Genomic DNA, 24,830 nt, shown 5'->3' on the forward strand with positions numbered 1-24,830 from the left:
AGCTTGCTCCTGACTGGATGGCACCCAGTGGTATGTTAGAACCAACTTATACTGACTCATGATGATGCACATCTCTTCCCAGCTCCGTGTTCATAGACATCATGTTAGACCTGGGAATCATTTGACCCTGGTGAGAAAATTTACAACAAGAAAATCAGCAAACGCTGCAAATTAAAATGCTTTTTGTTCATTTTTATTTTCCAGATAAAAGGTGATTAAACATTTACCAGACCATCACTGAATAGTCTCTGGAAGTGTGATATTTGGTTCTAGTGACACCATCTTGTTACCAGGAATATAGATATTAGTGGCACACTGAGAGTGCAGATGGTGAAGGTGCGAGTGTGATACTGATGAGAAACCCTGAGTTCTTTAGAGCATTCTTCAGCTGCTTAACCAGCCCTGGAAGCACCTCACCTTCAGATCCCTTCTTACGTTAACTAATAGATCTACATTGTTTAAATATCTACTGCTAAATATCTTGTTACTTGACTTGAAGCTGAAAATAGCATGTATAGTCTGTGAAAACAGACATAGAATGGACTCAATTTCTCTACTAAAGAAACTCTGAAATTATGTTTCATTTTATTAAAAGAGATGAGCAAAGAGAGTATTTATTGCAAAGTATTTTCATTTGAAGCTTTAAATTTAAAAGGGGTGGGGGCATTAAGTGAAAACAATAGTAAAACTGCACCCACTATTTCTTTTCTAAGTTAGGAATATGATCACTAACATTTTCCTTAATTACATGATCAGGGATACATTTAGTTTTTTTAAAACAAGATGTTCTGAGGGAAATATAAGAGGGATAGCAGAGCTGCAGGGTGAGCACAGCTAACCACTGCAATAACATTAGACTAATCCTTCTTACCACACAGGGACTAACAGGACACAATCACATCCAATTCAGACCAGAATTTTAGTGACGGGATTTCCATGAAGCTGGGATTCTGCCCTGAATATGTTATATTACGTCCTTCTGTTCCTCGGGCAGTGGGATGAGGACAGTGTGAAATGAGTTGTTCTGGTTTCATCTGAAACCAATTACCATGAGTGGACCCAAATTGCTAAGACTGCTGCCGAGCAGCCGCATCCCAAGTACAGCTGGGAATCAGCTGGCGAGTGCTGTCAAGAATTCCCCCTATCAATTGATTCCAGGCCAGTTTGTGATTGCCTTTCACCTCTCAAGCATCACTTTTCTGTTCTCCAAAAACTGTTCCAAATGGCAAGAATTCGCAAATAAAATTAAGTAAGGAGGGGGAAGGGAAAGATCGGGAGAGAGGAGAAGACTCTAGAAGTAGGACCGATTAGGAAAGGAAGAACTTGGCAAGGGACTGCAATGAATTTATTTTACTGGTGAATATTCATGTATCTGGGATCAATTTTATAATGGATGAATTCTTTTTCTTCCCCCTGCCAAAACAAGTCTCCTTCAAAAAAGCAGAAACTTGTTGCTATTTAAATGAATTGTCTAAAAACTAATTATTGATTTATCAATTATAAATTTGGGTTTATAATTTTCTCCCTTATTCTGATTATTTATTAAACAAAGGACCCCTGATTTCACAGAGAACTTGTTTCTACAGTATTCTGTTGCTTTCATGTACCAAGTATAGGTGAAATGCACAATTTGTGAGTTTCCCAAAAGGCATTATGGCACAGTATTTTTAAGAAACAGTAGATTTTAACATACATTACAGGAAATAATACTTTTGAAAACAAAACAAAAACATTGTTTTCTTCTTGTAATCAGCAAGAAACAGGACGAATGAGCTAACAAATGACTGATCTTTCCCAATGGTTTCCAAACTTTGCTGCACATGGGAATTATCTGGTGATTAGAAAATTTCTAATATTCTGATTTAATCATTATGGGCTTGAACTCGACATCAGGATTTTTAAAAGCTCCCTAGGAGATTGGGATGCGCAACCAAGATTGATGTTTATCAATAAGACAGTAATAGCAACAATAATCTTTATTTGCTGGAGAAAAGGTTGTCAATTTCATTATATTTAATATTCCATACATGCCATAAGTATTCTTTTATTTCATAATGGAATTAATTTATATAAAGAAAATTTGAAAATATATTCTAAGCACTCAACTCAAGAATATTGAACACCAGCCCAGGCACGATGGCTCATGCCTATAATCCCAGCATGTTGGGAGGCGGAAGTGAGAGGATTGCTTAAGCCCAGGAGTTTGAGACCAGCCTGGGCAAGACAGTGAGAAAAAGAAAAAAAATTAGCTAAAGGTGGTGCTGTGCCCCCGTTGTCCTAGGTACTTGGGGATCTGAGGCAGGAGGATAGCATAAACCCAGGAGTTTGAGGCTGCAGTGAGCTATGATTGTATCACTGCACTCCAACCTGGGTTACAGAGTAAGAATGCATTTCTAAAAAAAATTAAAAATAAAAATCGAAGATAAATATGATCAACACAAAACAAATTCAAGAAAATTAAGATGAAAGCAGAAATTACTGAAATAAAAAACAAATGAAGACCTCAAAAAGAAGAGTTGATCAAAACTCAAACCTGTTTCTTTTAGAGTGTTAAAGGCCTAGTGAAAATTCTTTAAGAAATAAAGGTAAGATAAATTTTTTTTTTTTTTTTTTTTTTTTTTTGAGACGGAGTCTCGCTGTCTCCCAGGCTGGAGTGCAGTGGCCGGATCTCAGCTCACTGCAAGCTCCGCCTCCCGGGTTCACGCCATTCTCCTGCCTCAGCCTCCCGAGTAGCTGGGACTACAGGCGCCCGCCACCTCGCCCGGCTAATTTTTTGTATTTTTAGTAGAGACGGGGTTTCACCGTGTTCGCCAGGATGGTCTCGATCTCCTGACGTCGTGATCCGCCCGTCTCGGCCTCCCAAAGTGCTGGGATTACAGGCTTGAGCCACCGCGCCCGGCAAGATAAATATTTTTAAGAAACATAAATGAATCATCAAAATGAACAAATTTGTCAATAAATTTGAACATTTAGTTATAAAAACAAGGTTTTTTTGGAAAAAAAAATAACAAAAAAAGACTCAAAAATATGAACTACCTCATGTCAAAACCTTGGTTTCTAAGTACTATCTCAACTACTAAGAACTATGGTTTTAGGGAATAATTGCTGTTTCCAGGGATGTTTTTAGAAAAGTACAGGACAATCCTAGCACATCTTGAAGTGCCACAGAATAAGAGTGTTCTAGGAGTGAGGGGGACACGTCAAAAGGACATAGGAGCCAGCTTACAGTGACTCCTACTCACCAAATCTAGGATGAGACCAGACTAGACAAAGGCAGCACTGGACAACAATATGAAACTAATCTTACTGCTAAAAGTGAATTCAGCAAAAGATCTCAGCAACATTAAAAAATCATAATGATCATCTTCCACTCCTACTCCTCCATTCCTAAAGAGCAGAGTGACCTTTTAAAAACAGAAGTCAGATCATGTTACTTTCCCTCTTCAAAATACTCCAAAGGTTTAACATGTCCCTTGGAGTAAAAAATTGTTTTTACAATTTCCTACAAGCCCTCTCCTGATCTGCTCTCCTTCCCTTGACCTCTCATCTTTTCTTCTACTCCTTTCCTCTATACTATACCACTACCTGACTTTCTAGGTGTTTCTTGGTCATTCTAGGCTTTTATGCTGTTAAGGTCAGATCTACTTTGATACATTTTCTGCTATTAACTCATTTTTAAATTTCCGAGATAAATTGTATTTGTTAGACTCATTAATAATTGCACTCTCACATTGCAGCTTCTCCCAAGAGCTTGCACTTAGTATTCAAAATCATGCTTTTGTCTCTGTTTTATTGATGTCTCTTTCTCCCTAGTAGACTGCAAATTCACTATTTTATACTCAGTGGAAAACACAGCATCTAGTAAGTAATACCAGTTCCTAAGTATTTGTTCATTTTTATCAGTCATCACTAGCATACAAGAGTTGACCTTCATAAGACAGGAGCCAAAAGTCCTGAAGGAAAAAAATAGCATGTGCTGGAAAAGGACATTTATGATAGCAGAAATTTAAAGTTGAAGAGAAGAACTGAAATCTGAATTGAAAATAGCCAAAAACTGCCTAAACAAATGGCAAAACATTAAACTTACGTTGTGTAGAACAAATAAAAAATTCTCTCAGAAAGCAAGAACAGAAAGACAGGATGCTATTTAGAGGGGATTGGGGATTTAGAAGTACAGGGATTGGACACCAAACTTTAGAATTATAGATACAGATATTTTTATTGGAGAAATTATAATCACACATATAAAAATTATTTTAGATAAGAAAACATTTTTGAACTTAAACCAAATTTAAGCATAAGAGGGAAAAGTTTCACTATCTCCCAAACAAATATATAACAAAATCCATTTATGGATATACCTTAGAATTTTTACATATCAAGAACAAAGAAAGCATTCTCCAAGTGTTTTGGGAGAAAATAAAATCTAAGCAGCAAAAAATGCCAGAGTAAGACAATGGGGGAAGAACATTTTAAAGATACATATTACATAGTAAAATCTCTAACTGGGTGCCGAGGAGGATGATCTGGTTAGAAATAATACTTTTTTTTTCTTTTTTTTTTTTGGCATATCTCTGCTTTAACACAACCATTTTGTGTTGACTTCTTTTTAACTCTACCCAAGATTGTTTTATTAGACTTCCCTCCAAATACTCTAGAAACCACTGGGTGCAGTAAATAGAAGGGGAAGAGCATATTACCATAGCTATTCTTGTGCTAATGACATTCTAAATTGTCTTCAAATTTTGAGAGTTTTGTATACACAAATGAGTGAGGAGTCACTCAGGAGATATTTAGTAAATGAAGGACTGAGGAGATTGAAGAAATATTTGTTTAGGGCTAGCTAGGGAAATATTTGCCTGACCTGTATTGTTTACTTCTCTTCTGTCATCTCTTCTCTTGTTATTTGAAAGCATGCTTTTTTTCCTCGAAACACCACTCTTAAATGTCATTTCTGATTACACACAATCAAATATCTCTAATTACAGTATATTTGTTTTATCTTTCAGCAGGATAAATAAAAACTACCCCTCAGGATCTGTAGTTCTGGTAATGCAACAGACTAACTCTTTAACAGCTGACAATGAGAAACCATACACGGACTAATGAAAATAAAACATTTTGAAGTCTCTGGTGTATAGTGAAAATCAGGTAGCGATCAGAGAGGATTCACCCTTAAAAGTAAAGAATCTCCTCGGATGAGATCCACATATTTATGATCTTTCCCTTGAGGGAAAACTCTAGTCCTGTGGCACAGGTTGAATAGAACTCAAAAAGAAAGCGACAGTCTCTTGAGTCTGAGAAACCTGATGAGGTATACAGATTGACTAAATGGAGGCATAAAGTGAATTTCTGGGGATTTGGAAATGTTCTATATTTTGAGTTGATCATTGGTTACATGAATGTCTACATTTGTGAAGCTCATCAAATTGAACACTTTAGATATGTACATATTTTTCTACATACATTTCTCTTTTTTTTTTTAATAAAGGAGAGGCAAAAACATTTGTATTATATAACCCAAGAGCATTTTTGCCTAAAGATTAAGGCAATCTGAAATCAGATTAATATTAAGATGCAAAAATAATAGCCATATGTTATGAGTTTATAACACATGAAGAAATAACATATATAAAAATAATAGCGAGACAGTAAAATACGTAATTATTACACTGATGTAAGATTCTTACCTTGTACACAAAGGGGTAATATAAGACAGGCTGTAATAAGATAGGAATGTATATTGCCACTCCTGCAATAACCACTATAAAACAATATAAAGAAAGATAGCTAAAAAGATAATAAAAGAGATAGGATGGAATACAAAGAATACACAGAAATTTAAAAGACAGAACGGAGGCACAAAGGGAAAAAACAGATGTGGGGCAACTACAATTCTTATACATTACTGGTGCAGACAGAAAATTGTCCAATCACATTGGAAAATAATTCATACATTTCTAATACAAAGGTGAGCCCACATTTATCCCATCACAGTAATTAATCCAGCATAAAACATATCCCTATGTAATTACCCAAGAAAAATGAAAACATGTCCACAAAATTGCTTCTACAAGAATGTTCACAGTAGTTTTAATCATAATCTACAAAAACTGCAAACTATCCAAATTTCTGTAAAAGGAAAGTAGCTAAACAAATTGATGTATTCATAAAATTCACTACTACTCAGGAATAAAAATATTAAACTGCTGATATATGCAACACCATGGCTGACTATCAATGACATTGTGTTGACTCCAAGCAGTCAGACACAAAAGATTTGCTGTTTGATTTCATTTGTATAAATTTTTCGATTTGTATAAAATTTTCATTTGTATACAATTTGGTCATAAAGGTGCATTCATTTGTCAAAACTCTTCAAACTTTATACAAAGTCTGCTCATTTTGTTATGTACAGTAACACCTCAATAAAAAACAAAAGCATACTGTACCTTACTGTTTTGGCTTTTTCTATTTAAATATTCCATTTACATACACTGTCTACATTACATATTGTTCCATGATAAGTCATCCTTAAAGAAGAACTTTAATTGTTCAATAAGTAAGTAATGGGTTCTCATGCAAGAAACCCTTTTCCCAGAAAGGGATTTGGTAAATTTTTGTACATTGTATTTTACATTTAAAACAGACCAGAACATTTGTATCATTTTTGGTCTTTATTTGGATACTTTTAAGTGAATATTATTTCACTGATATGTTAATATATGCCTGATTAAAATAAAATATCAGGGCAAGGAGGGGTGACTACAGTCATGCTCAGAAGTAATTAACACCATTTTTTTAAGGGTCCTACAATACATATGTATCCTTCAATGCGCTGAAAGTAACGAAACCCAACACCAGCTTACTTAAGCAGAAAAGAAATGTGTTTAAAAATGTGTGTTCAATCACAGTATCTCTGTGCTAGTTTCTGTCCTCCAAGAAGGAGACACCAGGACAGAATTAAAAGTTCAGGTATTTCATTAGGGAAAATATCCCTTTAAATAAAATGGGAAGGGATCTGGGTCAGCTTGGAGAGCCATCAGACCTTGCAGCAATTCCATGCCTGTGAAGGAGAGAAGGGGAAGATCAAACGGGGGATTCTGAATACGGGCTAAAGAAAGCTTGAGCCAACAGATGGCCTGTCTTAACATTGTTGCTGAGTTCAGTCAGTGGTTCTGTGCAGCCTTTTTGGAAAGCAAGGACAAATTCAGTGATGAATTCAGAGCATACCAGCTATACCCTTGCTCAGTTAAGCTTTTAATAGTTGGAGGTCTGTGAGAAACATTCTCATGGCCACTACAAGCACCAAGTGGACTAACAAACAAGTGTCAAGTTATAAAACCAGGAATAAGTCTAACAATTATATTTCAAAACTGTCTAGTGAAGACCCGACCGAGTCACCTCTTAGGATGGCACAAGGCAGCTTGCATTACTAATATGGAAAGTACTAGATTTAAGATGCCACCATTCGGCACAGATATTGACTCTACAGGAACTGAATCTTTCTGCAACCTCCAACAGAAAAGAGTTCTGGCGGTCCTTGCATCACCAACTCCTGATTTGATGTCTGGGTCAAGTGAGTCAGAAAGTTGAAGTCTAAGTCATTGATTCACACCCTACCTACCATGAAATCTGGGAAATCAAGTATCAGACATTTGGTGAGAGATTTGGTGAGAAGCACTGCTTCTTACCAAAACTCAAAGATGAGAAATATTTGAAAGATAGGTGCCAGGCAGACAAAATAACGACAAATATCCACCGCAATATGCCACTAAGAAGAGATGAAAATAGTATTTCCAAAATTGCCAATTATATGTATACCGTTCAATATTTCTTTATTTCTGAAAATTCTAAATGATCTCTATCCATCACTCGTTAGGTCAAGATAGTTACTGATGCTAACGTATTTTTTTAAAGAGAAAGTCTTGGGAAGAATGGACATATAGCATATGTTTAAAGAGGATTATAAGGCAACACATTTGTCAAACATCTGGAATTTTCATTGAAAAATCTTTCTGACATGAATATTTTGACTATACCTGTAACCCTAATAACGCCAAAAGAAAATTCCCAGGTGTCAAATATTTCCTAACTGTGCTGATGTATTTTAAAGACTCTAAAGGTTACTTGTTACACCCTATAGCTATAAGGACTTAATTTTTAAAGCTGCATATAGTTTTGCTCAAGGGCTATTTGCACAGCCATTTGATTAAGCACAACTTAAAAATTTCAGGAAATATATTTGAATGCACCGATTGAACAAGCCACAATGGTGGTACTTATAAAATGGGACATAATTTTTTTTACCCCTGAACTTTAAAGTTGCCTTCTCATTCAACTCCCTCCACCGTATTCATTTTTATTTTTATTGTTGACATTAGAAAATAATTCCAATGTTGCTAAACTACAAGAACATTTTCAACTATAACCTGTACTATAAACGGGTTTTCAAATGTAACTACTATTATACACAATGCAGATAACAGGCAGAGTGCAGGGGGAAGAAATATCTTCTAGAAATGCAACAAAATATTTCTTAGCCATAATTAATTAATGCAGCAAATGTAGAGTGACTCATATAACTACATTTTTGAATCCTGAGTGTAACAAAAGTATAAAAAATACTAATGGATAATTTCACAAAATCTGCTATATTTTTTGAAAACAGTACAAATACAAGAAAATTATTAAAATTTGGTGTAATATGTCTGGTTTTGGAAAACTATAATCATTTTATAATTGTATGATATGTTAAATAAATTAAATTTATAATATTTATCTTGTTCTTGTTTTATATTTTCACAGCAGGTATATTTTAAGACATGAAAACAACTAAATATTTGGCAAGCCTCGCTTTAATATATAGAGAATTTCTTCTATAGAGTTGAGTGTTCCTAATTAGCTATGCTAAAAATATTTTTGAAATACAAAGTAAGTTTAATGTGACTTATTGGTAAGTTCAATTATAATTTATTGAATTAAGTGCAATAGTAACTAACATACAATTTATTTAAGCTATAAAAGAATATGTTTAATCTTTTAATTTTAAACAGCAGAGTCATATATGATAATCAAATCTAGGTCAGGCTTTTTATCTATTTAATTAGCATCATGAGTTTTAGAGTGAGTTAAAGAACTCCAGAGATACAACTTACCAATGAGAAACCAAACACCAGGCAGGAAACAGAAGTTATCCAAAGTCATACCACTCACTAGTCGTGGATATTAGACAGAATTTTGTATATTTTCACTACTATGCTATTGTTGTTTTTATTATAGTATACTGGTTTTCTGATCATATTATTTTGATGGTTGTTTTACAGTTTTTAGGTATTTGCCTTTACATAGCACAGCAGTGATATAAACACAAACATAAAAATGTTCAAATAGAAAACCAAACACTGCATGTTCTCACTCAGGGAGTTGAACAATGAGAACACGTGGACACAGGGAGGGGAACATCACACACCATGGACAGTCGGGGTGGGGAAGGCGGGTGGGGGTGAGGGGAGGGAGAGCATTAGGACAAATAACTGATGCATGCCGGGCTTAAAACCCAGATGACAGGTTGATGGGTGCAGCAAATCACCATGGCACACATATACCTATGTAACAAACCTACATGTTCTGCACTTGTATCCCAGAACTTACAGTAAAACAAAATTTAAAAATATTCAAATAAACTCCATGTTTTAATTCTCTAGAATATGTAAACCAGTACTCTCAAAATGAATTTTATCTTTAACATTTTGCATATATTTTAGCTACCTAACAGATTATATACTACCAAGATTGGCATATATGCCTCAGATTTTGTGTTGAATAAGCATAAAATGACCTTCTACATATAGCGGTTATTTGAGGAAACCATGGCATTCTCTTACCTATTCAGCAACATCTCTGTTTTCTCTGCCCTTCCTTGATACCAGAAATTTGCTTATATTCAGAGCAGTAATACATGAAGCCCCTAGCAATGAATTATGATTAATCCAAACTAAGCATGATAATACTGCTTCCCATTGTTAGATATATTTCTTTTCTTACAGCTACAACTGATCATTTGACTCAGTTCTAGCTCACTGACATAAGGAAAAGTTTGATAAGGAAAAGGAAATCTTTAGCTTGCCTACTAAAGGAGATGGATATGTCTGGGGCAACGTGTCCCTCCTTTTTTATATTCTAAATATGGTCATGATTTCTAGAGCTGGAGCAACCATTTTGCCATCATAAGGAAAAGACCAAGAAAATTGTGGAGGTACCTCTCCTGATATCATTGCACATAGTAACCATTATCACAGCTCTTATTTTTTTTTTTTTTACCAGAATTCTTTTTTTTTTATTAGTAGTAGTATACTTTAAACTCTAGGGTACATGTGCACAACATGCAGGTTTGTTACAGAGGTATACATGTGCCATGTGGGTATGCCGCACCCATTGGCTCGTCATTTACATTAGGTATATTTCCTAATGCTATCCCTCCCGCCTCCCCCGACCCCATGACAGGCCCCAGTGTGTGATGTTCCCCTTCCTGTGTCCAAGTGTTCTCATTGTTCAATTCCCACCCGTGAGTGAGAACATGTTGGTTTTCTGTCCTTGTGATAGTTTGCTCAGAATGATGGTTTCCAGCTTCATCCATGTCCCTACAAAGGACATGAGCTCCTCCTTTTTTATGGCTACATAGTATTCCATGGTATATATGTAACACATTTTCTTAATGCAGTGTATCATTGATGGACATTTGGGTTGGTTCCAAGTCTTTGCTACTGTGAATAGTGCTGCAATAAACATACATGTGCATGTCTTTATAGCAGCATGATTTATAATCCTTTGGGTATATACCCAGTAATGGGATGGCTGGGTCAAATGGTATTTCTAGTTCTAGATCCTTGAGGAATTGCCACACTGTCTTCCACAATGATTGAGCTAGTTTACAGTCCCACCAACAGTGTAAAACTGTTCCTATTTCTCCACATCCTCTCCAGCACCTGTTGTTTCCTGACTTTTTGATTATCGCCATTCTAACTGGTGTGACATGGTATCTCATTGTGGTTTTGATTTTCATTTCTCTGATGGCCAGCCAGTGATGATGAGCATTTTTTTCATTTATCACAGCTCTTATTTTCAGATGTAATTGCTACATGAAAAAAATGTAAGCATAAATTCTCTTTTGTTTAAGTCACCTTAAGTCAGGATTTCTGTGACTTTCATCTGAATGTATTCCTAACAGTTATACATGCAAATGTAAGCATTGTTGTAGATGCAATGCAAATATTATTATCATTTAGGGATGTTTACTGATATGTTGTTTCCACCCACTAGTAAATGTTTGTTTTAGTCTGTTTTCTGTTTATAACAGAATACCTGAACTTGGATAATTTGTAAAGAAAATAAATTTATTTCTTAGAGTCATAAAGGCTGAGAAGTCCAAGGTGGACGGATTACATCTAGTGAGAGACTTCTGGCTGGTAAGGACTCTCTGCAGAGTCCTGAAGTGGCACAGAGTACTGCATGGCAAGGGGTCTGAGTATGCCAGAATGCATGATTAGGTCTTTCCTTCTCTGTTTATAAAGACACCAGTTTCACTCCCATGAACACCCACTCTTCCATTAATCCACGAATGGATGAATCCATTCACGAGAGTGGAGACTTTATAATCCAATCACTTCGTAAAGGCCCCACTTTCGATACTGCCACATTGGGGATTACGTTTTCAACACATGAAATTGGTGAACACTATCAAACCCTAATAATACTTAATATTCAGTGAATTTTATAAAAAATTTCTTTGATCTGTATTACGCTGTCACAACTATAAGCACTATAACATAACCAAATCTCTACTTTCCTTATATCAGACAGATAAACCAAATAGAAGTTATTATGGTTATAATTGTTGTCAATTCTGTGTATGCTATAATGATTATTCTTTTTCTGAAATTGTGGAGTGGAAGCATTGATCACACTACTTAGCAATCGCTGACTTTGTTAATGCATGCCAAATACTATTCAATTTGGTTTTTTTTGTTTTTTGTTTTTTTCTGATGTTTCTTTTTTTTTTTTTTTTTTTAATACTTTGAGTTCTAGGGTACATGTGCATAACGTGCAGGTTTGTTACATATGTATACTTGTGCCATGTTGGTGTGCTGCACCCATCAACTCGTCAGCACCCATCAACTCGTCATTTACATCAGGTATAACTCCCAGTGCAATCCCTCCCCCCTCCCCCATCCCCATGATAGGCCCCGGTGTGTGATGTTCCCCTTCCCAAGTCCAAGTGATCTCATTATTCAGTTCCCACCTATGAGTGAGAACATGCGGTGTTTGGTTTTCTGTTCTTGTGATAGTTTGCTAAGAATGATGGTTTCCAGCTGCATCCATGTCCCTACAAAGGACACAAACTCATCCTTTTTTATGGCTGCATAGTATTCCATGGTGTATATGTGCCACATTTTCTTAATCCAGTCTGTCACTGATGGACATTTGGGTTGATTCCAAGTCTTTGCTATTGTGAATAGTGCCGCAATAAACATACGTGTGCATGTGTCTTTATAGCAGCATGATTTAGAGTCCTTTGTGTATATACCCAGTAATGGGATGGCTGGGTCATATGGTACATCTAGTTCTAGGTCCTTGAGGAATTGCCATACTGTTTTCCATAATGGTTGAACTAGTTTACAATCCCACCAACAGTGTAAAAGTGTTCCTATTTCTCCATACCTCTCCAGCACCTGTTGTTTCCTGACTTTTGAATGATCGCCATTCTAACTGGTGTGAGATGGTATCTCATTGTGGTTTTGATTTGCATTTCTCTGATGGCCAGTGATGATGAGCATTTTTTCATGTGTCTGTTGGCTGTATGAATGTCCTCTTTTGAGAAATGTCTGTTCATATCCTTTGCCCACTTTTTGATGGGGTTGGTTGTTTTTTTCTTGTAAATTTGTTTGAGTTCTTTGTAGTTTCTGGATATTAGCCCTTTGTCAGATGAGTAGATTGCAAAAATTTTCTCCCATTCTGTAGGTTGCCTGTTCACTCTGATGGTAGTTTCTTTTGCTGTGCAGAAGCTCTTTAGTTTAATGAGATCCCATTTGTCAATTTTGGCTTTTGCTGCCGTTGCTTTTGGTGTTTTAGACATGAAGTCTTTGCCCATGCCTATGTCCTGAATGGTACTACCTAGGTTTTCCTCTAGGATTTTTATGGTATTAGGTCTAACATTTAAGTCTCTAATCCATCTTGAATTAATTTTCGTATAAGGAGTAAGGAAAGGATCCAGTTTCAGCTTTCTACTTATGGCTAGCCAATTTTCCCAGCACCATTTATTAAATAGGGAATCCTTTCCCCATTTCTTGTTTCTCTCAGGTTTGTCAAAGATCAGATGGCTGTAGATGTGTGGTATTATTTCTGAGGACTCTGTTCTGTTCCATTGGTCTATATCTCTGTTTTGGTACCAGTACCATGCTGTTTTGGTTACTGTAGCCTTGTAGTATAGTTTGAAGTCAGGTAGCGTGCTGCCTCCAGCTTTGCTCTTTTGACTTAGGATTGTCTTGGAGATGCGGGCTCTTTTTTGGTTCCATATGAACTTTAAAGCAGTTTTTTCCAATTCTGTGAAGAAACTCGTTGGTAGCTTCATGGGGATGGCATTGAATCTATAAATAACCTAGGGCAGTATGGCCATTTTCACAATATTGATTCTTCCTATCCATGAGCATGGTATGTTCTTCCATTTGTTTGTGTCCTCTTTTATTTTACTGAGCAGTGGTTTGTAGTTCTCCTTGAAGAGGTCCTTTACATCCCTTGTAAGTTGGATTCCTAGGTATTTTATTCTCTTTGAAGCAATTGTGAATGGAAGTTCATTCATGATTTGGCTCTCTGTTTGTCTGTTACTGGTGTATAAGAATGCTTGTGATTTTTGCACATTAGTTTTGTATCCTGAGACTTTGCTGAAGTTGCTTATCAGCTTAAGGAGATTTTGGGCTGAGACAATGGGGTTTTCTAAATAAACAATCATGTCATCTGCAAACAGGGACAATTTGACTTCTTCTTTTCCTAACTGAATCCCCTTGATTTCTTTCTCTTGCCTGATTGCCCTAGCCAGAACTTCCAACACTATGTTGAATAGGAGTGGTGAGAGAGGGCATCCTTGTCTTGTGCCAGTTTTCAAAGGGAATGCTTCCAGTTTTTGCCCATTCAGTATGATATTGGCTGTGGGTTTGTCATAAATAGCTCTTATTATTTTGAGGTACGTTCCATCAATACCGAATTTATTGAGTGTTTTTAGCATGAAGGACTGTTGAATTTTGTCAAAAGCCTTTTCTGCATCTATTGAGATAATCATGTGGTTCTTGTCTTTGGTTCTGTTTATATGCTGGTTATGTTTATTGATTTGCGAATGTTGAACCAGCCTTGCATCCCAGGGATGAAGCCCACTTGATCATGGTGGATAAGCTTTTTGATGTGTTGCTGAATCCAGTTTGTCAGTATTTTATTGAGGATTTTTGCATCGATGTTCATCAGGGATATTGGTCTAAAATTCTCTTTTTTTGTTGTGTCTCTGCCAGGCTTTGGTATCAGGATGATGTTGGCCTCATAAAATGAGTTAGGGAGGATTCCCTCTTTTTCTATTGATTGGAATAGTTTCAGAAGGAATGGTACCAACTCCTCCTTGTACCTCTGGTGGAATTCAGCTGTGAATCCATCTGGTCCTGGACTTTTTTTGGTTGGTAGGCTATTAATTATTGCCTCAATTTCAGAGCCTGCTATTGGTCTATTCAGGGATTCAACTTCTTCCTGGTTTAGTCTTGGAAGAGTATAAGTGTCCAGGAAATTATCCATTTCTTCTAGATTTTCCAGTTTATTTGCATAGAGGTGTTTATAGTATTCTCTGATGGTAGTTTGTATTTCTGTGGGGTTGGTGGTGATATCCCCTTTATCATTTTTTATTGCGTCAATTTGATTCTTCTCTCTTTTCTTCTTTATTAGTCTTGCTAGCGGTTTGTCAATTTTGTTGATCTTTTCAAAAAACCAACTCCTGGATTCATTGATTTTTTGGAGGGTTTTTTGTGTTTCTATCTCCTTCAGTTCTGCTCTGATCTTAGTTATTTCTTGCCTTCTGCTAGCTTTTGAATGTGTTTGCTCTTGCTTCTCTAGTTCTTTTAACTGCGATGTTAGAGTGTCAATTTTAGATCTTTCCTGCTTTCTCTTGTGGGCATTTAGTGCTATAAATTTCCCTCTACACACTGCTTTAAATGTGTCCCAGAGATTCTGGTATGTTGTATCTTTGTTCTCATTGGTTTCAAAGAACATCTTTATTTCTGCCTTCATTTCGTTATGTACCCAGATACTATTCAATTTGGCCTTTTAAACTTCTTCAGTTTCTAAAATAAGACTGTAAGCATTGAGATTTTATCAATTCAGAGATCCACTGTTCAATAAAACTTCTCACCGTGTTGCAAGGCATGATTAATTACCAAATATTTTCTTCACAGAATCCAAAGGCCTCCTGATTGGTACCTATTGTTTCCCTGGGTGGACACTCCTTATGTGACGACCTCTTTTACAAGTGGGTTGCTCTCAGGACATTCTAAGTAGAAGAAATTTATCCATTACACTGTATTTCAGCTCAGCTAACACACAGCGCTTAGCTCTAGTGATGTCTGAACAGCCTTAGTCCCAAAACAGCACCCTCCCTGACTGAGGAGTTTACAAAGCCCTTGTCTCTTCTGCTTTTGTTTCTTAATCATTGGTCTCAATGTGACCTCTGCTGAAAACTTCTCATTTTTGAGTAGAATAAAATTTAATTTATCTTACTCTACCATTTTGTTTGGATGTCTAGGATACTCTTCAGTTCCAAGTTCATTTCTACTTAGGATATCATCTCTACCTTTAATTTTTAAACCCTGTACCTATGGTACACTCCATATAATCTCAGCTCATGGAATCAAGTATAAATAAATACCCAGGCTATTTTTCTCTCTGAATGAAAAGAAAGCCAAAAATTTTCTCTAAGATTAGCCACAGACATTAATTCCAAAAAAAAAAAAAAAAAATAGCTGAATTTTCCTAAACAGGCTATTATGAAAATGCCACCTGACATGGGGGATAAAGATTTATGATAAATGTTTGCTAAACTGGATTCAACAACTTAAAAAAAATCCTCTAGTAGATTACAGTGTAATATGTTTCTAATGCAAATGTACTGGATTAATCTTTACTACATTTATACACATAAAAAGTACTTAATAAATACCTTTTGATATAGGAGTTCAGGAATTTTACAGTGAAGTAATACTTTTCTGTACAAATTTATTTATTAACTTATTACTGCTCTGATGTAATCAGCACTAAAAATATTGACCCTCTAAATATCTCTGGTTGTTTCAGTACTTACACAGGGTGCACAGCACTGCCAAATAATTCTTAAAGCTTTTCAATTAAAAAAAAAAATCGTGGCTGGGAGCAGTGGCTCATGCCTCTAATCCCAGCACCCTGGAAGGCCAAAGTGGGTGGATTACCTGAGGTCAGGAGTTCGAGACCAGCCTGACCAACATGGAGAATCCTTGTCTCTACTAAAAATACAAAATTAGCCGGGCGTGGTCACAGAGGCTTCTAATCCCAGCTACTCGGGAGGCCAAGGCAGGAGAATCGCTTGAACCCGGGAGGCAGAGGTTGCGGTGAGACGAGATCACGCCATTGTACTCCAACCCGGGCAACAAGAGTGAAACTCCGTCTCAAAAAAAAAAAAAGTTTTTCTGAAATGGGGGATAAGCATACTTTTGGAGGTGATGGAACTGTTTATTAGCTTGATTGTGGTGATGGTTTCACGGGTGTATGCATGTGCTCAAACTTATCAAATTTCATACATTAAACATATGTAGGATTTTATGTCAATTATACTTTAATGAAGCTAATTTTAAAAACAAAAAGTAGTTATTTTTCAAATGGCAACCATGTTTTTCAGTTTTACACAAAATCATTCACTACTAGTGTTACAACATTAGTTACCTCCTTGGGATCCTATGAAGATTCTTTGCCAGCTCATGAAAACCTGAGTTGCTAGAAGAGTGGTTTTTAAAGCCAAACTTGACAGAAATTTAATTTGTGGCATACCAAATGTAGCGATTTTCCATTCCTCTTAGAAAAGTCAAAGGGTGATGCAGCCATATGGGTTACAAATATATCAGCAGGCTAAATCTATTCCTGGAGCTCATTCATCATTATAACACCCCTTTGACATGGGAGGGTGACAAGGATTATTGTTCTTATTTTAAATAGGATTGAGAAGTCCTTGACTAAATCCTGGTTTGAGAGTGAAAACAACTGGACTAGACTTTTATCCATGATTTTACCTGAATGCAGATCTCTAAATATTAAGGTAAACATCCTCTGCTACTAAAACTCATACTTTCTAGATTATATATAAAGCCCATTCTCATTCAAAAAATTCTAAATAATTAATGCACTATGAAAGGCTATGTAGGTCCTTTTAAAGTTTACTATGAATATTTTCAATAAATTAGGTAAGAAATAGTACAATGAAACCATATAATTAAAACTGAGATGTAATAATAAATACTATGCCACATTTGCTTCATCAATCTAATTCATATTTTTTGCTTACATGTTTTAATTACATTTATCATGACATTTTATCTTTAAATATTAAGGTACATATATTTAGAAAGTAAGCTATGTTTCTATATGACTGTGACACTTGTATAGATTGGAATTCTCCAGAGAAACCAGGACAGTGGGATATATATACATACATAGAAAAAGACTGATTATGAGAAATTGGCTCACATGATTATGAGGCTGAGAAGTTCCACAATCTGATATCTACAAGCTGGAGGCCCAGGAAAGTCAGTGGTGAAATTCCATTCAATCCCCAAGGCCTGAGAACCAGGTGAGCCAATAGTGTATGTCCCAGTGATATAGTTTGGTGTCCCACCCAAATCTCATGTTGAATTGTAATCCCCAGTGTTGGAGGAGGGGCCTGGTGGGAGGTGATTGGATCATGGGGGCAGAATTCCACTTTGCTGTTGTCGTGACAGTGAGTGAGTTCTTATAAGAACTGGTTGTTTAAAAGTGTGTAGCACCACCACCTTCACTGTCTTCCTCCTGCTGTGGCCTTGGAAGGCACGTCTCCTTCCTCTTCACCTTCCACCATGATTATAAGTTTCCTGAGGCCTCCCAGCCATGGTTCCCATATAGCCTGTGGAACCAAGAGCCAATTAGGCCTCTTTTCTTTATAAATTACTCAGTCTCAGGTAATTCTTTATAGCAACATGAGAACAGACTAATGCACCCAGGCAGAGTCCAAAGGCCTGAGAAATGGAGTTCAAAGGGGCCTGAAAACCAAGAGAACTAATATACAAGGAGAGGAGAAGACCGATGGCACAGCTCAAGCAGATAGAGCAACTTTGACCTTTCTCCACCTTTTTGTTCTATTCAGGCCCTCAAGGGATTGAGTGATGGCCACCTCCATTGGTAAGGGTGATCTTCCTCACTTAGTCTACACATTCAAATGCTAATACCTTCTGGAAGCACCCTCACAGAAACACCCAGAACATTTTATCAGCTATCCCTTAGCCCAGTAGAGTTGAGACATAAACTTAATTATCACAACATCTTTATCAAATGTGACAAAAATAATAATTTGTAAATATAGTAGTCCTCCCTTACCCACAGGAGATACATTCTAAGACACCCAGTGGATGTCTGAAACCAAAGAAGGTAGCAAACCCCACATATACTATGTGCCTTCCTATAAGTATATACATACTTATGATGTTTATTTTACAAATTAGACACAGTAAGGATTAACAATAACTAATAAAACAGAATTCGAATATATTGTAATAAAAGTCATGTGAATGTGCCCTTTCTCTCACAATATCTTATTGTACTGTACTCCCACTGCTTCTCGTGATGATGTGAGATGAGAGAATGCCTATCTGATGATATGAAGTGAGGTAAGTGATGTAGTGATGTAGTATTAGGCTACTTTTGACCTTCTGTGCTCCTGAATCTTAGTAACCACCCCTTATGTGAAATAAATGGCTCCGTGTCACTTGTTTCACGAGATCCCCTTGCTAAAGTCTTCCTTTGTATAGGATCAATGCTTTCTGGCTCAACACACTGCCATCAGTCAAACATCATTTCTATTCATGTCTTCTACCCACAAATGTAATACCTTTTCCATCTTAACTAAGCACTGATAAGCACTGTGGCTTCGCCTTTTGGAGTCTGAGGTACAACAGCAAAACTAGCATGAATTTCTTTCTCCTTTAGCACAATTTCACAGGTAGAAAGTTAGTTCTTACCTTAGAACCTAGCATCCTCAGCATATGATGTTATTTTCTCTTCTTAAGAAGTGCAAAACTTTCACATTTTCACTTAAATGAAGCATTTCATGGCTTCTCTTTGGCATATCCAAATTGCCAGCATCACTACTCTTATACTTTGGAGCCATTATGAAGTAACATAAGCATTAATGAACACAAGCACTGAGATACCGCGACAGTCGATCAATAACTGAGAGGACTTGTAAGTGACTCAGGGACATGTGGCATAGACTGCATGGATTTTCTGGAGGAAGGGGTGATTCATGTCCAGAGTAGGACAAAGTGAGACACCACAAGATTTCATCAAGCTACTCACAATAGCATGCAACTTAAAACATGAATTATTTCTGTAATTTTTCATTTAACGTTTTTGGACAATAGTTGATGGCTAGTAACTGAAACTTCAGAAAGCAAAACCAAGGATAAAGGGGAACATCTTTATTGTCTAATACCCAGTACATATTTCAGTTTCTGCAATGGCTCCAGAGTGATGTCTTAGAGCTAGCTTATTCAAACCAGGATTCATTCAAGGATGATATATTTCATCGGGTTGTTTTCACTCTAAAATCTTTTTTAATTTGCTAATGTTTCCCTTCCTCAACTTGTCTTTTATTCAATACATCAGCTTATTGAAAAGACTGGGACTTGTAGATGGTCTCGTTTTCTGTTTTGTTATTTTTTTTCTTTTTTAATTGGTTGCTTATTCTGTTGTTTCATTTGTTCCTCTATACCTTGTATTTTCTGTACACTGGTACAGAGAAATGACGGATTTAACATTTTTGGCACGTGTACTGCTTTAGTGATGCTGGAAAGCCCCTATTTATAATGGAAAAATAGTAGAATAAACCTAAGGTTTTAATTTGTTTTTGCAAGAATAATATAATCATTTCTGAGTTTATGGCAACTAATGGGTTCAAATGCTAGGAACTTTGGAAGATTTTCTTACTCATTAGGTGACAATCTGGATCAACTGCTAAGCAGTTAAAGGTTTTCAAGAGCTATAATATGGAATAAACTTTGCAAAAATTCTGATGTCAAGAGGTTTCCACTTCAGTTAATAAAATTAAAAGGATCAAAAGGGGTTCTGAGAAATCTACAAACCAGACTGGAAAACATGTTTCTACTCTGGATGACACACACTCAATGGAAGCTTCATGACTAAGAAACATATTCTCAACAGAAAAAAAGACATCTGCTTAGTTTGGATGTCATATGGGAATTTCTCTTTGGTACAGCTATAGATATTTAAAGCAACAGAAAGGTAACTTCAGCCTCCTCTCCTTCCAATTGTGTACCTGTTACTGAAATTATGATTGTCACTGGTCTTTGTTGCTAGAAAATACTGTTTTAGTTAATCTGAAAAGGTGTAAGGGATTTTTTTTCATTTTGAATTTTTGAATTTTGATCAAATACATATAAAAGGAAAGCCTTGGTAATTTTACTCTCTTGAGTGGTTAACAGAAGCAACTGTGAATATGCAAACCTCAGTACAGAAACAGTAGGAAGGGATATTGCTGTTTCTCTAAGCTACACGTAACATTCTTCTATTCTTGAGTCTTAGAGTTCAGTTCACACCATAGTTTGCTACTATGTTGGGGCTGAATTAATGAAATATTTATAAAGTCAAGGACTCACCCTTGAGGAATGGCTAAGCTCTGTTGAGCATTTTATTTCTTCCAGACCACACAAGACTCCATTTTAATCATGCTCCTCAGATGTTCTTTAGATCATTTCTACCACTGCAATTTTAAACTAACATCTATGCAGAGTTTATTTATTGCTGTTTCCAGTTACTCCAAGGTATTAACATAATGATGACGTCTGCCTTAAAACTTGTTTCATCATTTTGTTTTAAAAATAGAGATGGACTTATGCAAAATTGCTAAGTACTTAGGTTTAAGTTTTTATGAATTTCAGTTTTATACGGAGTCTGTACACACATCTGCCACACAGATACAAGTTTAAGAACTTCAATATTAATCTCCAAAATCCTTTTCATTTGGCCAGGACCTTCTGCTTTCCTCATTTTAATTCTTACTTGACAGAGGCAGTTTCCTAGTTATCATAGACTCAGCTTGGTGAGTAACTTGTGGTATTGCAATGGTAACTACATATTAAACCACACTTTATCTATGCAGTGTTATACCAGTTAGAGGAAAATTATCCAGTATTTTTTTAAATTAGCTATACAAATACAAACATAATTGTTTCACTGTGTTCAACTATTTACTTGAAAAAATATTCATTCAATGTAACAAACTTTAAGATATTCATTTATTTGGGAATGCTGGCATGAACTACTGCTACATAAATTCTTTAGATAAATGTTATATTAAAATGGGAGTTTCAGCTAAATATACATATTCCTGTTTATCATTCATTTTAAAAACACATTTTTAGTACCTACTACTGTGCTAGGTCTATAGTAAAAATTCTTAAACTCTAGAATTTATATGAACACTTCCTAAGGAAGAAAATTTCCAAACACATCCCTAGCCTCTGTTTCAGAAGCTCTAAGGTAGATCCAAACATCTGCATTTCAAACAGTCTAGTTGTTTCTGATACAGATGGTCAGTGTTACATGCTATGAAAAGCACAGGTCTATATGGGACAAGAATTTTAAACTAAAAATACAAAAAAATCAAAAGAAATACAAATCAGGTAAATGTTCAACACAAAAGAACTATGGGCTATGCCATTTAAGTGGTATAAAATGTTTCACAAGATATTCTAATTGAATAGATTCTATCCAATTCCATGTTATATAAAACAAATAAGTTAATAAGTATTTATTATGATGAATAAATATCTAAAGACCTTTAAAACTGAATTACAGTTGACCCCTGAACAACAGGGGTTTGTACTACATGTGTCCACTTATACACAGATTTTTTTTCAACCAAATGTTACATATGAACATATAACATTTGAGGGATATAGCCTGCCTACATGGAGGACTGACCTTTCCTATTCATGTGCTATGCAGGGCTGACTGGAGAGCCTGAGTATGTGTGGATTTTGGTATACATTGGGGGATGAGGAACCAATCCTCCATGTATAACATCTTTTAACGTTTTTATTTTTTATTATTTATTTATTTATTTATTTATTTATTTATTTATTTTGAGATGAAGTCTTACTCTGACACCTAGGCTGGAGTGCAGTGGCTCGATCTCGGCTTACTGCTACCTCAGCCTCCTGGATTCAAGAGATTCTCCTGCCTCAGCCTCCAGAGTAGCTGGGACTATAGGCACATGCCACCACACCTGGCTAATTTTTGTATTTTTAGTAGAGACGGGGTTTCACCATGTTGGCCAGGCTGGTGTTGAACTCCTGACTTCAAGTGATTTGCCCTCCTCGGCCTCCCAAAGTGGTGGGATTACAGGAATGAGCCACCATACCTGGCCTTAACATTTTTAAAATAGTGATTGTATGACTCTTCACCTCTGAAATAAAATTTCAGTTAGAAGTATATCATATTTAAGCCAACTTAGAAACATTATAAAAACACTATTTTCCACCATATTTCCTTCAACTAATTACTTTCATCACACTTGAAATTTCATCTAGTACTCTACATTTTGGCCTGCAAAATAAAATTTTTATACACTGGACCTAAAGGATTTCATCTATTTTTGCTAGAATAATTGCAACTAGTATTATCCCAATTTATGGCTTTTCCTCTCCCCTTAATTATATACATCTGCATAAAAAGCTACTTCAAACTTAGTGACTTACATCAAAAACACTTACTTCAATCATAATACTGTGGGTTGTCCAACCTGCCTCTGTTGTTTGCTAGAGATCTACTCAAGTTGTTGGCTGAAGACTGGATGGTCAAGGAAGGCCTCACTTGGCAGTCTGGAGATTGGCAACCTGTCAGCCAGAGTAAAAGTGGCAAGTACAACTCGTGTGACCTGTGTTAACCAGGCATATACAGAAAGTGGTGTTCTGGGAAAGTACACTTCAGCATAGCCCAGTTGACACTTTACAAAGTAGCATAAAGCAACAAAGCCATTGAAATACCAGACTATGGGGCCGGTTGTGGTGGCTCATGCCTGTAATCCCAGAACTTTGGGAGGCCAATGCCGACGGATCACCTGAGGTCGGGAGTTTGAGACCAGCCTGACCAACATGGAGAAACCCTGTCTCTACTAAAAATACAAAAATTAACTGGGCGTGGTAGCGCATGCCTGTAACCCCAACTACTCGGCTGAGGCAGGAGAATCGCTTGAACGCGGGAGGCAGAGGTTGCATTGAGCCGAGGTTGCAGTGATCGCACCTCACAACATTGCACTCCAGCCTGGGCAACAAGAGCGAAACTCCGTCTCAAAAAAAAAAAAAAAAAAAAAAAAGGAAAGAAAGAAAGGAAAAAGAAATACCAGAGAATGTTAAACATGCACATTCCAGCAATTAGAAATTTGGAGTCCTAACTCAAAAGGATCATGAATCCTAATTATTAAAGGCAGACAAGTTTTATATACAGAAGGTATAGCCTCTTAACAGAGGTTATAATCTGGTAGCTATTAGTATTCTTTTCTATTAAGATCTGCACTTATTATAAGAAGTACTGTCACCTCCTTAAAATTTAGTAAAAATATGTTATCTGTGGATAAATGAACAGGCAAATGAGATCTAGAAGTAGGGATAGAAGATGAGCTGAGAGAGAATGAGAAAATGGGAGGCCAAGGCAGGGAAATATAAAACGTACTACTTATTATCTGGATATGTTTTAATATGCAATATTATTTTTAATCTTAAAAGAAGATGCTAAAATATCACGCATGTTGTTTTTCTGCAAAATCAAAATTTAAGTTCTTTACACTGAGTTTTTTCTCTGTCTTTATTGACTCTAACCTGGCACATCTTGAAGGTTACCATGTTTGATTTATTCACTTACATAAGTGTGGTGCCTTACAAAGTGACTGGTCCATATTAATGACATAATTCATGAACAAATAAACTCCTTTTTGAAGTTTTTTTTTTTTTTTTGAGAAAACATGGAATTGCTATATAGGAATGAGTGCAAGCAATAGCATTCGCAAAGGAAAAAAATAATAAAAGGTTTTGGATAGTTTACAGCTAGAATTAAATCCCCACTGGTTCTTGTCTGTATCATTTTACTTGGTTAAATTATTTTCCTTTCTAGTAATTGTCATTTGACCATTGGCAGAAATGATAATAATTGGACAGCATCTTTTTATTACTACTGTTGTTTGAAAGGATTTTTGTTTCAGCTGACATAATAAGAGTATCAAGAGAGTCATAAAATTTAAGCTCTCTAATTTTGAAACGTAACAGGCAAATTACGTACTGTAAAAAAATAATATGGCTTGCCTTATTACAAAAGGTCTTTCAGAACTGAGAATCTGGCAGATTTATCTATGTATTGCTTTCAGGCATTCCTTAAATACCATCTGAGACATGTCAATTAGATGACAAAAAATATCAGCTTCAAAACTGACAGACCCTGGGTACAATCAGAAA

General features: G+C 36.1%; 1 long non-coding RNA gene across 1 annotated transcript in view; it reads right to left on the reverse strand.

Annotated features, from left to right (window-relative positions):
• The window catches only part of LOC140709565 (uncharacterized), a 41,518-nt gene extending 21,973 nt beyond the window's left edge, over window positions 1–19,545 (reverse strand). The window contains exon 1 of the long non-coding RNA XR_012090063.1: window positions 19,323–19,545. This is a non-coding gene — a long non-coding RNA (uncharacterized lncRNA). The remainder of the gene's footprint in view (window positions 1–19,322) is intronic.
• Window positions 19,546–24,830: the final 5,285 nt, after the last annotated feature.

This window comes from Chlorocebus sabaeus, chromosome 21, assembly GCF_047675955.1.
Source record: "Chlorocebus sabaeus isolate Y175 chromosome 21, mChlSab1.0.hap1, whole genome shotgun sequence".
Taxonomy (NCBI): Eukaryota; Metazoa; Chordata; class Mammalia; order Primates; family Cercopithecidae; genus Chlorocebus; species Chlorocebus sabaeus.